The sequence below is a fragment of the Aethalodelphis obliquidens genome, unplaced genomic scaffold (assembly GCF_003676395.1).
Source record: "Aethalodelphis obliquidens isolate GAN/ISIS:26980383/991018 unplaced genomic scaffold, ASM367639v1 scaffold103, whole genome shotgun sequence".
Lineage (NCBI taxonomy): Eukaryota > Metazoa > Chordata > Mammalia > Artiodactyla > Delphinidae > Aethalodelphis > Aethalodelphis obliquidens.
In genome coordinates this window covers 796,908-810,894 of record NW_020838047.1, presented here as the reverse complement: position 1 = coordinate 810,894, position 13,987 = coordinate 796,908, and the positions used below count along the sequence as shown (strand labels likewise).

The 13,987-nt window shown below is 39.5% G+C and overlaps 1 protein-coding gene across 6 annotated transcripts in view; it reads right to left on the bottom strand.

The window, feature by feature from the left end:
- Nucleotides 1-13,987, bottom strand: part of NEK1 (NIMA related kinase 1) — a 213,219-nt gene that overhangs the window by 67,721 nt on the left and 131,511 nt on the right. The gene's annotated exons all lie outside the window — the stretch shown is intronic.

The window sequence follows — 13,987 nt, the reverse complement described above, 5'->3', positions numbered from 1 at the left end:
TGACTTCAAGACTTACTAGAACTACACTAATCAAGATAGTGTGATACTAATGAAAGTAGAGCAAACAAATCAACTGAACAGAACAGAGCCCAGAAATAGAGTCAACTAACATTTAACAAAGGAGCAAAGGCAATTCAGTGGAGAAAGGACAGTCTTCTTACAAACAAGTGGTGCTGGAATAACTGGACACCCACAGGCAAACAAACAACCTTATACCCTTCACAAATCTTAACTCACAATTGATTACAGACCTACATGTAAAACTCAAAACTATAAAACTCCTAGAAGATAACATAGGAGAAAATCCAGGTGACCCTGGGTTTGGCAATGACTTTTTAGATACAACACCAAAGGCACAACCACGAAAGAGAATTAATAAGCTGGTTTCATCAATATTAAAAACTTCTGCTCTGTGAAAGACATTGTCAAAAGAATGAGAAGACAAGCCACAGACTGGGAGAACATATTTACAAACGAAATAAAAACAAAGGACTGTTAATCAAAATACACAAAAAACTCTTAAAACTCAAAAATATGAAAACCCAATTAAAAAATGAGCAAACACCTACTGAGCCCACATGCCACAACTACTGAAGCCCACGCACCTAGAGCCCATGCTCCACAACAAGAGAAGCCACCGCAATGAGAAGCCTGCGCACCACAACGAAGAGTAGCCCCCGCTCGCCACAACTAGAGAAAGCCCCCGCGCAGCAACGAAGACCCAACACAGCCGAACATAAATAAATTAAATAAATTAAAAAAAAAAGGGGGGCAAAAGATCTGAACAGACACCTCACCAAAGAAGATACAGAAGGCAATGAAGCCTATGAAAAGATGCTCCACATCATATGCCATTAGGGAACTGCAAATTAAAACAAGGTAACACCACTGCACACCTACTATGGTGGCTAAAACCCACAGCAGTGACAACAACAAATGCTGCTGAACGATGTGGAGCAACAGGAACTCTCAGTCCACATGGGTGGGAACGCAAAATGGCACAGCCACTTTGGAAGACAGTTTGGTGGTTTCTTACACAGCTAAATATACTCTTACTCCATACAATCACAATTGGGCTCCCTGGCATATACTCAGGATGAGTTGGAATCTTATGTCTACACAGAAACTTGCACACAGATGTTTACAGAAGTTTTATTTGTAATTGCCAAAACTTGGAAGCAACCAAGATGAATGGATTAAAAAACCAGTACATACATGGAAGAGTATTCAGTGCTAAAAAGAAATGAGGTATCTAGCCATGCAAACACAAGGAGGAACCCTAAATGCATATTCCTGAGTGAGAGAAGTCAGTCTGAAAGGCTACATCCTTTAAGTTTCTAGCCATATGACATTCTGAAAAAGGCAAAACTACAGAGACAGTAAAGAGATCAGTGGTCGCAGGGGCTGGTGAGGGAGTGGGGGTGGGTGGGAGGGATGAGCAGGCAGAGCACAGAGGGCTTGCAGGGCCTGAAGACACCATATATGATGCTATAATGATGGATACATGTCATTATACATTTCTCCAAACCACAGAAGGCACAACACTAACAATGAACCGTACTGTAAACTATGAACTTTCGGTGAGGATGTGTCCATGCAGGTCCATCCACTGTAACAAATGTACCATCTAGTGGGGGATGTTGATAATGGGGGAGGCTGTATGCATGTGGGGGACAAGGGGGTACATGGGAAATCTCTGCACTGTCCTTTCAATTCTGCGGTGAACCTAAAAATGCTCCAAAGAAAATAAAGTCCTTATTAAAAAAAGAAGAGGAAGATGGAAACATTGCTTTAATCCCACAGTTCAGCACTGTTGAAGTATACTGATATTTAATGTTATTATAAATAACTTAAAAAAAATCTAGAGCTCACAAAACTGAGTATTATCTACCTGAAAAGTTATATAGAAACGTGTTAAAACTTTGATTGTCTTATTACCATAGATTCTGAGGAAATATAAACATACATCAATTGGCTCTGATCAAATAGCAGCACTTTTAGGACAAGTATGTTACTTCCCTAGATGATTACTTTGAAGGAAACAAATTAATCTGCCATTTTATTTAAATCAGTAATTACTGATTGCAGAAGTTGAGAATTATTTGAGGGTTACAGCTCAATCAAGTTAGGAAAAAACCCAGTATATAACAGACCAGAACTAACTGCAGTAAGCAATTTTCAAAAAAGGAGGAAAAACCAAAATGATGACAAAGTGCTTTCTCTGAAAGGATTATAAACTAGAAGAGAACAGGGAACAGATAAATCAATCAGCATGCTGCAGTGAAATAAAGTGGGCAGATGTGTGCTCAATGCTCTGGGGAAGAAGGAACTCCAGACCAGGGAAAGAGTGTGAGGTCGGGCAGCCCCGCACACAGCCCGGCGAGTACACACAGGCAGGAGGGGCCCACAGCTCTGGCCCACCTGCCCTCAGTGTTTCTTAGCCTCTCTGGACCCCAAACCTCTCTAAGATGGGAATGCGGTACTCACTGGATTAAATGTGTGAAGCGCACAGCTGTGTGCCTAATAAATAGTAGTAATTATTATAGTTCAGCAAACACTTAGTTTCCATTAAATAGAGTTATTTGCCTTAAACACTCAGAATCCGGTTTCAGTCCCTGACGAGATGAAGAAGTTTACACAAAGCAAGTTTCTGATCTCTAGAGTACAGCACAGAACAAAACCCTCCTATCAGTGCAGAATCAGAAATGAAAGTGTTAGCACCGTATGCAAAGGTTTTATAGAAGTCAGTATGAAGCAGAAACCTGAAACACAAATACCTTACATTACAAATTTTTAAAAATCTGAGATAAAAAAGTGATCAATAGAGTAATTTAATTGTATGAATAAACAAGAGTGATAATATGAATTTAACCAATTTCACTGAAGCAAGAATAGCACCAACCTCCCTTCTCAGCCTCTGATACAATTTTCATTGATGCTTACAGAGACTATCTCAAAAGTCATTCCCAAAATCACTGGTCAGCTGCCTAGAATAAGAACATTAAGGAAACTCTTAATAAAAGAAAAAAAAATTCACCCATATACCCCTGCTCTGGCTAATTGCACTTCATTTATCTATAGTTCTTTTTAATGTTTATCCACACACACACACATAATTCTTATACAATTTAAACAAGACACTGGCACAACTCTCTGAAACTGGAGATATGTGACCTAAGAAGAATTTAAAAACCTCTATGGAATACTTAGCAAATTTGTCCTTAGTTAATGGCAAAAGTCACATATAAAGGGATTGAAAACGCTTTATTTTGACCTTATAGTCTTAAGTTGTAAAATACATTAGAGTCATTCCTATATTAGTCTCAACCTTAAGAGAAACCTCAAGTAACAGAAAAAAAATCTGCTTATTGATAAAGTGCTATGAGTTGCCTGAGACCAATGACAATCAAATTCAGTCCAGCAGGACTATCTCTGTTAAATTCTCTGCACGCTACTCATCTTTGGAAGGAAGTCTTTTCTTTTAATCAACAAAAGGCAATTTAATGAAGAAAAAGTTTCACACATGACTATTAAAATTCTACTCCATAGTATATTAAAATCTGTCTTGCTGCCATACATATGGCCAACGACTGGTACAGACAGAGTCTCTAAGATATCTGATTCACTGTGTAAGAAAGTCATTGGCACCTTTATAAGAAAGATCGTCTGCAGCCTTCAGGAAATGCTTACATTCTATAATCAAACATGTACTAGTCTCTCCCCGGGTCAGCTAAGCTAAACACAGCAAAAGAACCTGAGATAACAAACAAGCAAAGAAAGATATATGAAATCTAAACCAAAGAACAAAAACAAACAGAACACCCAACTGACTCTTAGAAATACTTCATAACAAAACTAATTCAGTTATTGAAAAATTAAGGGTAATTCAGGGTAACTACTGAGACGTGGTAACACCTTTATAAGCCAAGGTAACACACATCAGTAACTTACTAGCGCAGGAGAACTTGGGCCTTCTGTGTAAACATCATGGGTATATTATTTTTAGCCAGAAACGTTAATGCTATTCAGTATTAACCAGACCTTGAGATAGAAGATAATAATGTATCTTTAAATTTGTCAAAAGAGAAAACATGAGATTGAGCCCTTAATTCAGAAAGATGACTGAATATGGTAAAACAACACAAAAAGTAATTAAGAAAACAAAACAAAGTTTCATAGAAGAAAAAACCATAAAACAAATAACCCAATTTTGTTACAAATTGATCACCTGGTTATGTCTAGAATACCTACTTTATTGTAACAGTTCTTCAAAATTCAAAGTTTAAAAAACAAAATTGCATTAGGACACTAATGCACAAGTCAACACTGACTTGAAAGTTTCATAAGTCAGGTTTAAGAAACAAATTGCTTTAGAAGATTTTTTTTCCCCTAGCTATTTTATCACCAGGTTAATAAATTCAAGACTTTTTCATACTGCTTATATTTCCACAAGATTTTTAATTATCACTGTAAAACTCCTTCTATTTTATCTGTTCGTTTTACTATTTGCTGAAAAATTAACCAGCAATGCCACCTAATGACAAAACTAAAAATTTCAGCAAATACTGAGGCCAGGTCTATAAATACATGGAATTATAAGTTTAGCTACTATTGAAGTATAAATATAAATACTGTTTCATCTCTATATGCTGAATGACTAGTAAGATTTTAATGTATATTAGAAAAATTTTATTAAATGCCCTGATTTAATATTTTGAGTACAGAGCAAGTTCACACATAATTTTATGTAGCCTAAAGATACATCTTGGCCAAATGTTAGCAAATTCATATTTAACTTCTCAAAGCCTTGTCTCTGAAGTACCAAAAATATAAGTGTTTGTATCTGAATTTTTTTCTGAACTAGCACTACTATAATGCATTTGTAAGCATGTCTAAGAAGAGGAACATGCCCAGGTAGCCAGAAGGGTAAGTGTGTCCACCCTAGGGAGGCTTTGTAGGCCTATGTGGCAGCTCTAAAGAACACGACAAAGACAGAACACAAATGAAATACACAAGAAAGAGTTCAACGCAATTCAAAAGAAACTCGTACTCAAAATATAGTCTCTGAATTTCCCTAATTCTATTTTTCACTGAATTTTAGATTACTAAATACACTGCTACCGTTTTAAAAAACTGAACCTATCTTCCTTGTATGTTTTACTTACCATATGAGCATATACGCTGCCTGGGAAAAGCAACATTATTATTTGGGTGGAAAACCTCTATCATCACACATGAAAATCATTCTCCATTCTAAAGTCCTATTTAGTACTACAATTTTTACCATTAAGTGTGCCAAAAAGAAAAATTTATAAAATTGGGCATACATGCCAAAGAATCAGAATAATTAAGGCAGTGATTTTCACCGTTTGTTAGATCAAGGATACTCTTAAGAATCCAATTAAAGATAGGTGGTCTTACTGGGTAAAAATGCATCAACATACATACAATCAAACCTTTAATGCACATTTCCGGGAGTGGAATAATGCTAAGCCCAACCTGAAATACCATGTTAGCCACTCCTGAGTTAGAGTAGGAACGGACACATAAGTACCTATAATACATCTAGCTTGTGCTAAATTAGACTTCCTGTTCAAACAATTACTTGGTAAAATAACTTTTATCCACTCTTGTAGATTAAACTGGACCTAAGTACTTACACTGCGAAGGTTATTTTTCAAGGCAACATTGAGGCACAACAACATTAGAGATGGATGAGGCAATCAAGGCCCCCAAACATTGAGGCAGTCCCCCAAACAGGCTAATTAACTGGCAGAGCTGAGACTAGACCCAGGTCTCCTGACTCCCAGCCTGCCGCTGTCCTCACCACTCCAGCACACGTCCTCTGTGCACAGCTCTGCACAGCACGAGCCACAGAATTCCTGATGAACTCACTGCTACTGCTATTCGCCAGGTCCCATGCAGAGCACGATACACAATCAATCTGTTAAGGTTCTTTGGCTGAAAGCAACAGAAACTATCTCTGGAGGAAGGAGATGCGGGGGATGGAGTTGGAAGAGAGGAGGGGAGCGGGGAGAAGAGAGAAGAGAGCTGTAGGCGGATCACAAAGCAAAGGGAAGCCCTCCACGAGAAGAGAACAGGAGCCGGGGTAGCTGCATGGATCTGGCAGCAGAAGCTCACTCCTGGTTTCACCAGGTTCTCTCGCTTGATTAAATCAACTCCAACTTCCAACCTGCTCAAACTTCACGCCCTGGAGAAGGTCCAGCTGGTCCACCTTAGATCACCGGCCTGTCCCTCAGCTGGGAGAAGCCAGGGCACCTTGTTCGACGGTCTTTCCAAAAGTGCACACAATGAAATAATTCTCCCAAACGAAAGGGGGCTGCTTGCCTGTTGCACCTCAAAAGCCAGGCTCACTGCCACAGTTTAATTAATGTCGCCACCGTAAAAACCTTTGTGAAAAAACATGAGGAAATACAAAGTTGTGCTGCACTAGGAACTAGTATTGTCTATCAGGAATATAGCCATAATATCTGTCATTTGTGTGCGCTTTAGAACTATCTAAGACAGATCTACCATTAAAATTAAAAAAAACTTACACTGGTTTTACATGGCTTAGAGAGCCAAGACTTCTACGGGAGCTTTTCCTGGACTGTACTATAAGCACGTGGTTGCTCGTGCAAGTGTACTGGTGGGTGGATGAGGTCTAGGGCAGCCTCTGGCAGAAGAGGCCGGGCTCCAGCTGCCATCTGAGGAGTCAGAATTGCTACTGTGCACGTGTGCAGCTGCCCAGCAATAAAGGTCTTATGATAAGAACGCAGAGCACCTGCTCAAAGCCAAGCCACCACTGGACACAGTCTGTAAAGTACACTTGCTGGAACATAACACCTAACAGTGCTTCCAGAGGTGCTCCCCTTCCCCTCCTCCACCAACTGAGGACACTCTGCTCCTGCTGCTTGGGGAAAGCCAGCCTGATGTCAGGAAGACCATCAGAGGATTCCTCGGCATAAGTGGAATCCTGATTCTCTTTGATGCTCTTGAATCCTTTGATGTCAAACATATATTTCAGAGATCTCTGGAACTCTGTTAATATCCAGTGAGACTTGGCTCAGAGAGCATGATTCCAAAGTGACCTCAGGATGTGTCTATTTAGATGGATGAGATTAGATGGCAAGACTAAGGAGAGAAGATTCTGAGGTAGCCAAGATGGGGGCAGTGTGTCCACCCTGGGGGAAGCTTATAGGCCTGTGTCCGAAGAATGGGACAAACACAGACATGAAATACACAACGAAGAGTGAAATGCAATAAAAGAGGAAGTCATCATATTCAAAACACAGTCTCTGACCTAACCAAGGAGCAGACATTCACCAACATGCCGCCTGAATTGATGCGAAGAAGTGTGCAGACTGGGCACCAGGCTGTGACAGCTTAGATGACGGGGTCACGACCTCACCCAACGGGCAGCACAGTGAGGAACAAGTGATGGAAAGGAAGCCTGCTTGGGGAACTGCGCTTTAGAAAACCATCCTACAAGATGTGCTCAAGACCGCGCTTAAACATGCTTGTGGGCTATGTTTCAACCCACCAAGGGCAGATTTTGGGAAAGAAATATAATGACAAACCTCATGCTTGCGTTCTCTGAGATATACTAACTTGAGCTGTTAGAAGTGTGACGTTCTAAATCACGAATGTGAGCGGTGCCTATGTGACTGGGAGAAAAGAAAACATCTCCCAGTGATCAAGGTGCTCTTCCAGGGTCCCACGTGCCAACCACAACATGAACGATGACACAGCCATCCGCTCCACCTCGTGTAAGGAACCATACAAGGTGTATATACAGGCAGCACAGTGAGGGCCTCTGCAGGCACACCGAGGGGACAGACGTGGAGCACTGACCCACCTCTAAGACTCCAGGGTGTCACCACACAGGCTGCTGTCATCAAATACTCAGAAGCCCCGTGCAGCTCTGCATAACAGATCACATTCTTAAAATAAGGCTAATCTGCACTAAGCATAAGCTCCTCACTGTATTTAATGGCTACCTTCCTCTCACAATCACCTTCATGTGCCATGCAGACGGCCAGAATGGATTACTAAAGACTAAACTATAAACTAGGAGGGAGCGATGGCCCTTAAATCTTGCAACTGCGATCCTGCAGCTGAACACAAGGATGACAGCAGCAGGCTCAACCCAAGGAAAGCTGATTAAAAAGGATACACAGGCAGTTTCATACTGATTCACCCTGAGAGAAACTGTCCCACTGTACAAATCAGCAAAGGACGAAATGTTTCTGTTTCCTGGGCCCAAGAGAACAAAAGTAGACTGTTCCGCATGCCACTATACAGAGGCCACCAAAGCTAGCTCACCCTCTTTTCCACATCAGGTAAGTTTGAAAGGATTTGGCTAAGAGGACAAATTACTAGCTCTGACTATGAAGATGAGATATTTCTACTTCTGACAAATGTGGTTGCTACAACATTCTCTTGCAGAAGAGGCAATAAGTTAGCACAGCAATTATTTCATACTCACATCATAACATAGGAAATGAAATAGCCACCCAAGTCCAGAAAGCACGGAGAATGCCAGGTAGGATAAACCCAAGGAGAAACACGCTGAGACACACAGTGATCAAACTGACAAAAATTAAAAACAAAGAAAAATTACTGAAAGCAACAAGGGAAAAATGACAAATAACATACAAGGAACTTCCATAAGGTTAACAGCTGATTTCTCAGCAGAAACTCTACAAACCAGAAGGGAGTGGCACGATATATTTAAAGTGATGAAAGGGAAGAACCTACAACCAAGATTACTCTATCCAGCAAAGATCTCATTCAGATTTGATGGAGAAATCAAAAGCTTTATAGACAAGCAAAAGCTATGAGAATTCAGCACCACCAAACCAGCCCTACAACAAATGCTAAAGGAATTTCTCTAAGTGGGAAACATAAGAGAAGAAAAGGACCCACAAAAACAAACCCATGGGCTTCCCTGGTGGCGCACTGGTTAAGAGTCCGCCTGCCAATGCAGGGGACACGGGTTCGTGCCCCGGTCCGGGGAAGATCCCACATGCCATGGAGCGGCTGGGCCCGTGAGCCATGGCCGCTGAGCCTGCGCGTCCGGAACCTGTGCTCCGCCACGGGAGAGGCCACACGGTGAGAGGCCCGTGTACCGCAAAAAAAAAAACATAACAATTATGAAAATGGTAATAGGAACATACATATCAATAAGTACCTTGAACGTAAATGGATTAAATGCTCCAACCAAAAGACAAGGCTCGCTGAATGGATACAAAAACAAGACCCATCTATATGCCGTCAACAAGAGACCCACTTCAGACCTAGGGACACATACAGACTGAAAGTGAGGGGATGGAAAAGGATATTCCATGCAAATGGAAATCAAAAGAAAGCTGGAGTAGCGATTCTCACATCAGACAAAACAGACTTTAAAATAAAGAATGTTAAAAGAGACAAGGAAGGACACTACATAGTGATCAAGGGATCAATCCAAGTAGATATAACACTTAGAAATATACACACATCCAACACAGGAGCACCTCAATAAATAAGGCAACTGCTAACAACTATAAAAGAGGAACTCAACAGTAACACAATAGTAGTGGGGGACTTTAACACCTCACTTACACCAATGGACAGATCAACCAGACAGAAAATTAATAAGGAAACACAGCTTTAAATGACACAATAAACCAGATAGGTTTTATTGATACTTATAGGACATTCCATCCAAAAACAGCAGATTACATTTTCTTCTCAAGTGCACATAGAACATTCTCCAGGATAGATCACATCTTTGGTCACAAATCAAGCCTCAGTAAATTTAAGAAAACTGAAATCATATCAAGTATCTTTTCTGAACACAACGCTATGAGATTAGAAATCAATTACAGGGAAAAAAACGTAAAAAACACAAACACATGGAGGCTAAACAATACGTTACTAAATAACCAAGAGATCACTGAAGAAATCAAAGAGGAAATCAAAAAATAACTAGAGACAAATGACAACGAAAACACGACAATTCAAAACCTATGGGAAACAGCAAAAGCAGTTCTAAGAGGGACGTTTATAGCAATACAAGCCTGCTTCAAGAAACAAAAAAAATCTCAATCTATAACCTTACACCTAAAGGAACTAGAGAAAGAAGAACAAACAAAACCCAAAGTTAGCAGAAGGAAAGAAAGCATAAAGATCAGAGCAGAAATAAATGAAAAAGAAATGAAGGAAACAATAGCAAAGATCAATAAAACTAAAAGCTGGTTCTTTGAGAAGATACACAAAATTGATAAACCATTAGCCAGACTCATCAAGAAAAAGAGGGAGAGGACTCAAGTCAATAAAATTAGAAATGAAAAAGGAGAAGTTACAACAGACACCACAGAAATACAAAGCATCCTAAGAGACTACTACAAGCAACTCTATGCTAATAAAATGGACAACCTGGAAGAAATGGACAAATTCTTAGAAAAGCACAACTTTCTGAGACTGAACCAGGGAGAAATAGAAAATATGAACAGACCAATCACAAGCACTGAAATTGAGACTGTGATTAAAAATCTTCCAACAGGGCTTCCCTGGTGGCGCAGGGGTTGGGATTCCGCCTGCCGATGCAGAGCACACGGGTTCATTCCCTGTTCCAGAAGGATCTCACACGCCGCGGAGTGGCTGGGCCTGTGAGCCGTGGCCGCTGAGCCTGTGCGTCCGGAGCCTGTGCTCCGCAACGGGAGAGGCCACAACAGAGAGAGGCCAATGTACCGAAAAAAAAAAAATCCAACAAACAATAGTCCAGGACCAGATGGTTTCACAGGTGAATTCTAGCAAACATTTAGAGAAGACCTAACACCCATCCTTCTCAAACTCTTCCAGAAAATTGCAGAGGAAGGAACACTCCCAAACTCATTCTACGAGGCCACCATCACCGTGATACAAAAACCAGACAAAGACTACAAAAAAGGAATATTTCACACCAATATCACTGGTGATTACAGATGCAAAAATGCTCAACAAAATACTAGCAAACAGAATCCAACAACATATTAAAAGGATCATACACCATGATCAAGTGGGATTTATCCCAGGGATGCAAGGATTCTTCAATATACGCAAATCAATCAATGTGATACACCATATTAACAAATTGAAGAATAAAAACTATATGATCATCTTAATAGATGCAGAAAAAGCTTTTGACAAAATTCAACACCCATTTATGATAAAAAATCTCCAGAAAGTGGGCAAAGAGGGAACCTATCTCAACATAATGAAGGCCATATATGACAAACCCACAGCCAACATCATTCTCAGTGATGAAAAACTGAAAACATTTCCTCTAAGATCAGGAACAAGACAAGGATGTCCACTCTCGCCACTATGATTCAACATAGTTTTGGAAGTGCTAGCCATGGCAATCAGAGAAGAAAAAGAAATAAAATAAAATAGAAGAAATACAAATTGGAAAAGAAGAAGTAAAACTGTCACTGTTGGCAGATGACATGATACTATACATAGAGAATCCTAAAGATGCCACCAGAAAACTACTAGAGCTAATCAATGAATTTGGTAAAGTTTCAGTATACAAAATTAATGCACAGAAATCTCTTGCATTCCTATACACTAATAATGAAAAATCTGAAAGAGAAATTAAGGAAACCTTCCCATTTCCCACTGCAACAAAAAGAATAAAATACCTAGGAATAAACCTACCTAGGGATACAAAAGACCTGTATGCAGAAAACTCTAAGACACTGGTGAAAGAAATGAAAGATGATACAAATAGGTGGAGAGATATACCATTTTCTTGGATTGGAAGAATCAATATTGTGAAAATGACTATACTACTACCCAAAGCAATCTACAGATTCAATGTAATCCCTATCAAATTACCAATGGCATTTTTTACAGAACTAGAACAAAAAATCTTAAAATTTGTATGGAGACACAAAAGGCCCCGAATAGCCAAAGCAGTCTTGAGGGGAAATAAACAGAGCTGGAAGAATCAGACTCCCTGACTTCAGACTATACTACAAAGCTACAGTAATCAAGACAATATGGTACTGGCACAAAAAGAGAAATATAGATCAATGGAACAGGATAGAAAGTCCAGAAATAAACCCACACACCTATGGTCAACTAGTCTATGACAAAGGAGGCAAGTATATACAAAGGAGAAAAGACAGCCTCCTCAATAAATGGTTCTGGGAAAACTGGACAGCTACATGTAAAAGAATGAAATTAGAACACTCCCTAATACCATGCATAAAAATAAACCCAACATGGATTAGAGATCTAAATGTTAGGCCGGACAGTATAAAACTCTCAGAGGAAAACATAGGAAGAACACGCTTTGACATAAATCACAGCAAGATCTTTTTTGATCCACCTCGTTGAGTAATGGAAATAAAAACAAAAATAAACAAATGGGACCTAATGAAACTTAAAAGCTTTTGCAAAGCAAAGTAGAAACAAGACAAAAAGACAACCCTCAGAATGGGAGAAAATATTTGCAAACAAATCAACAGACAAAGGATTAATCTCCAAAATATATAAACAGCTCATGAAGTTCAATATTAAAAAAAACCAAACAACCCAATCCAAAAATGGGCAGAAGACCTAAATAGACATTTCTCCAAGGAAGACATACAGATGGCCAAGAAGCAAATGAAAAGCTGCACAACATCACTGATTATTAGAGAAATGTAAATCAAAACCACAATGAGGTATCACCTCACACCAGTTAGAACAGGCATCATCAGAAAATCTATAAACAATAAATGATGGAGAGGGTTGGAGAAAAGGAAACCCTCTTGCACTGTTGGTGGGAATGTAAACTGATACAGCCACTATGGAGAACAGTATCAAGGTTCCTTAAAAAACTAAAAATAGAATTACCATATGATCCAGCAATCCCACTACTGGGCATATACCCAGAGAAAACCATAATTCAAAAAGACACATGCACACCAATGTTCATTGCAGCACTATTTACAATGGCCAGGTCATGGAAGCAACCTAAATGCCCATTGACAGACAAATGGATAAAGAAGATGTGGTACATATATAAAATGGAATATTCCTCAGCCATAAAAAAGGAATGAAACTGGGTCATTTGTACAGACGTGGATGCACCTAGAGACTATCATACAGAGTGAAGTAAGTCAGAAACAGAAAAACAAATATGGTATATTAACACATATACGGGGAACCTAGAAAAATGGTACAGAGGAACTGGTCTGCAGGGCAGAAATAGAGACACAGATGTAGAGAACAAATGTATGGACACCAAGGGGGGAAAGTGGCGGGGGTGGTGTTGGGATGAATTGGGAGATTGCGATTGACATATATACACTAGTATGTATAAAATGGATAACTAGTAAGAACCTGCTATATAAAAAAGTTAAAAAAATGAAATTCAAAAAGAAAAAGGGGAAAGTAAAAGCACTAGAATTAAAACATGATTTAAACAGCATAACAATCTGAAGCCAGGGAAGACTGGGACCAGTAGGCCAGAAGATAAGTACCAGATAATAGTAATTATGATTTGGGAGGAAGATGCGATACCCTGTGACAGTTATTGTCTCGTAGTCAAGACTTGTTCATGATGTGGCAAACAAGACGAGAGTTGTCCACTGTTGGACTCCAGAAACTACAGAGAAAAACGGTAACTAGCAGAGGGTGGAGAAATTAAAATTGCTGGGAGGAGAAAACGAAAGGGAACTATCAAAAAACTCTTAGACTTATTCTGATTTCTGGAGTTCTGTCCCTTTCACTCATGCTTCATAGCTAAATGGTTCTTTTTCTTTAGGAATATGGTACGAGAATCTCCCTGTGTATGACATCAACGGGTGGATTCAGAAGAAACACAATCATGTTAAGAGATAACACAAAAGACATCTGATAAAACGCCAAAACACAAGTCTGATAAAAACTGTAAAACCCAGACGTAAAATTATATTCCTTACTATTTTACCATACATAACAGAGAAATGACTAAAGTATTTCCATTAAA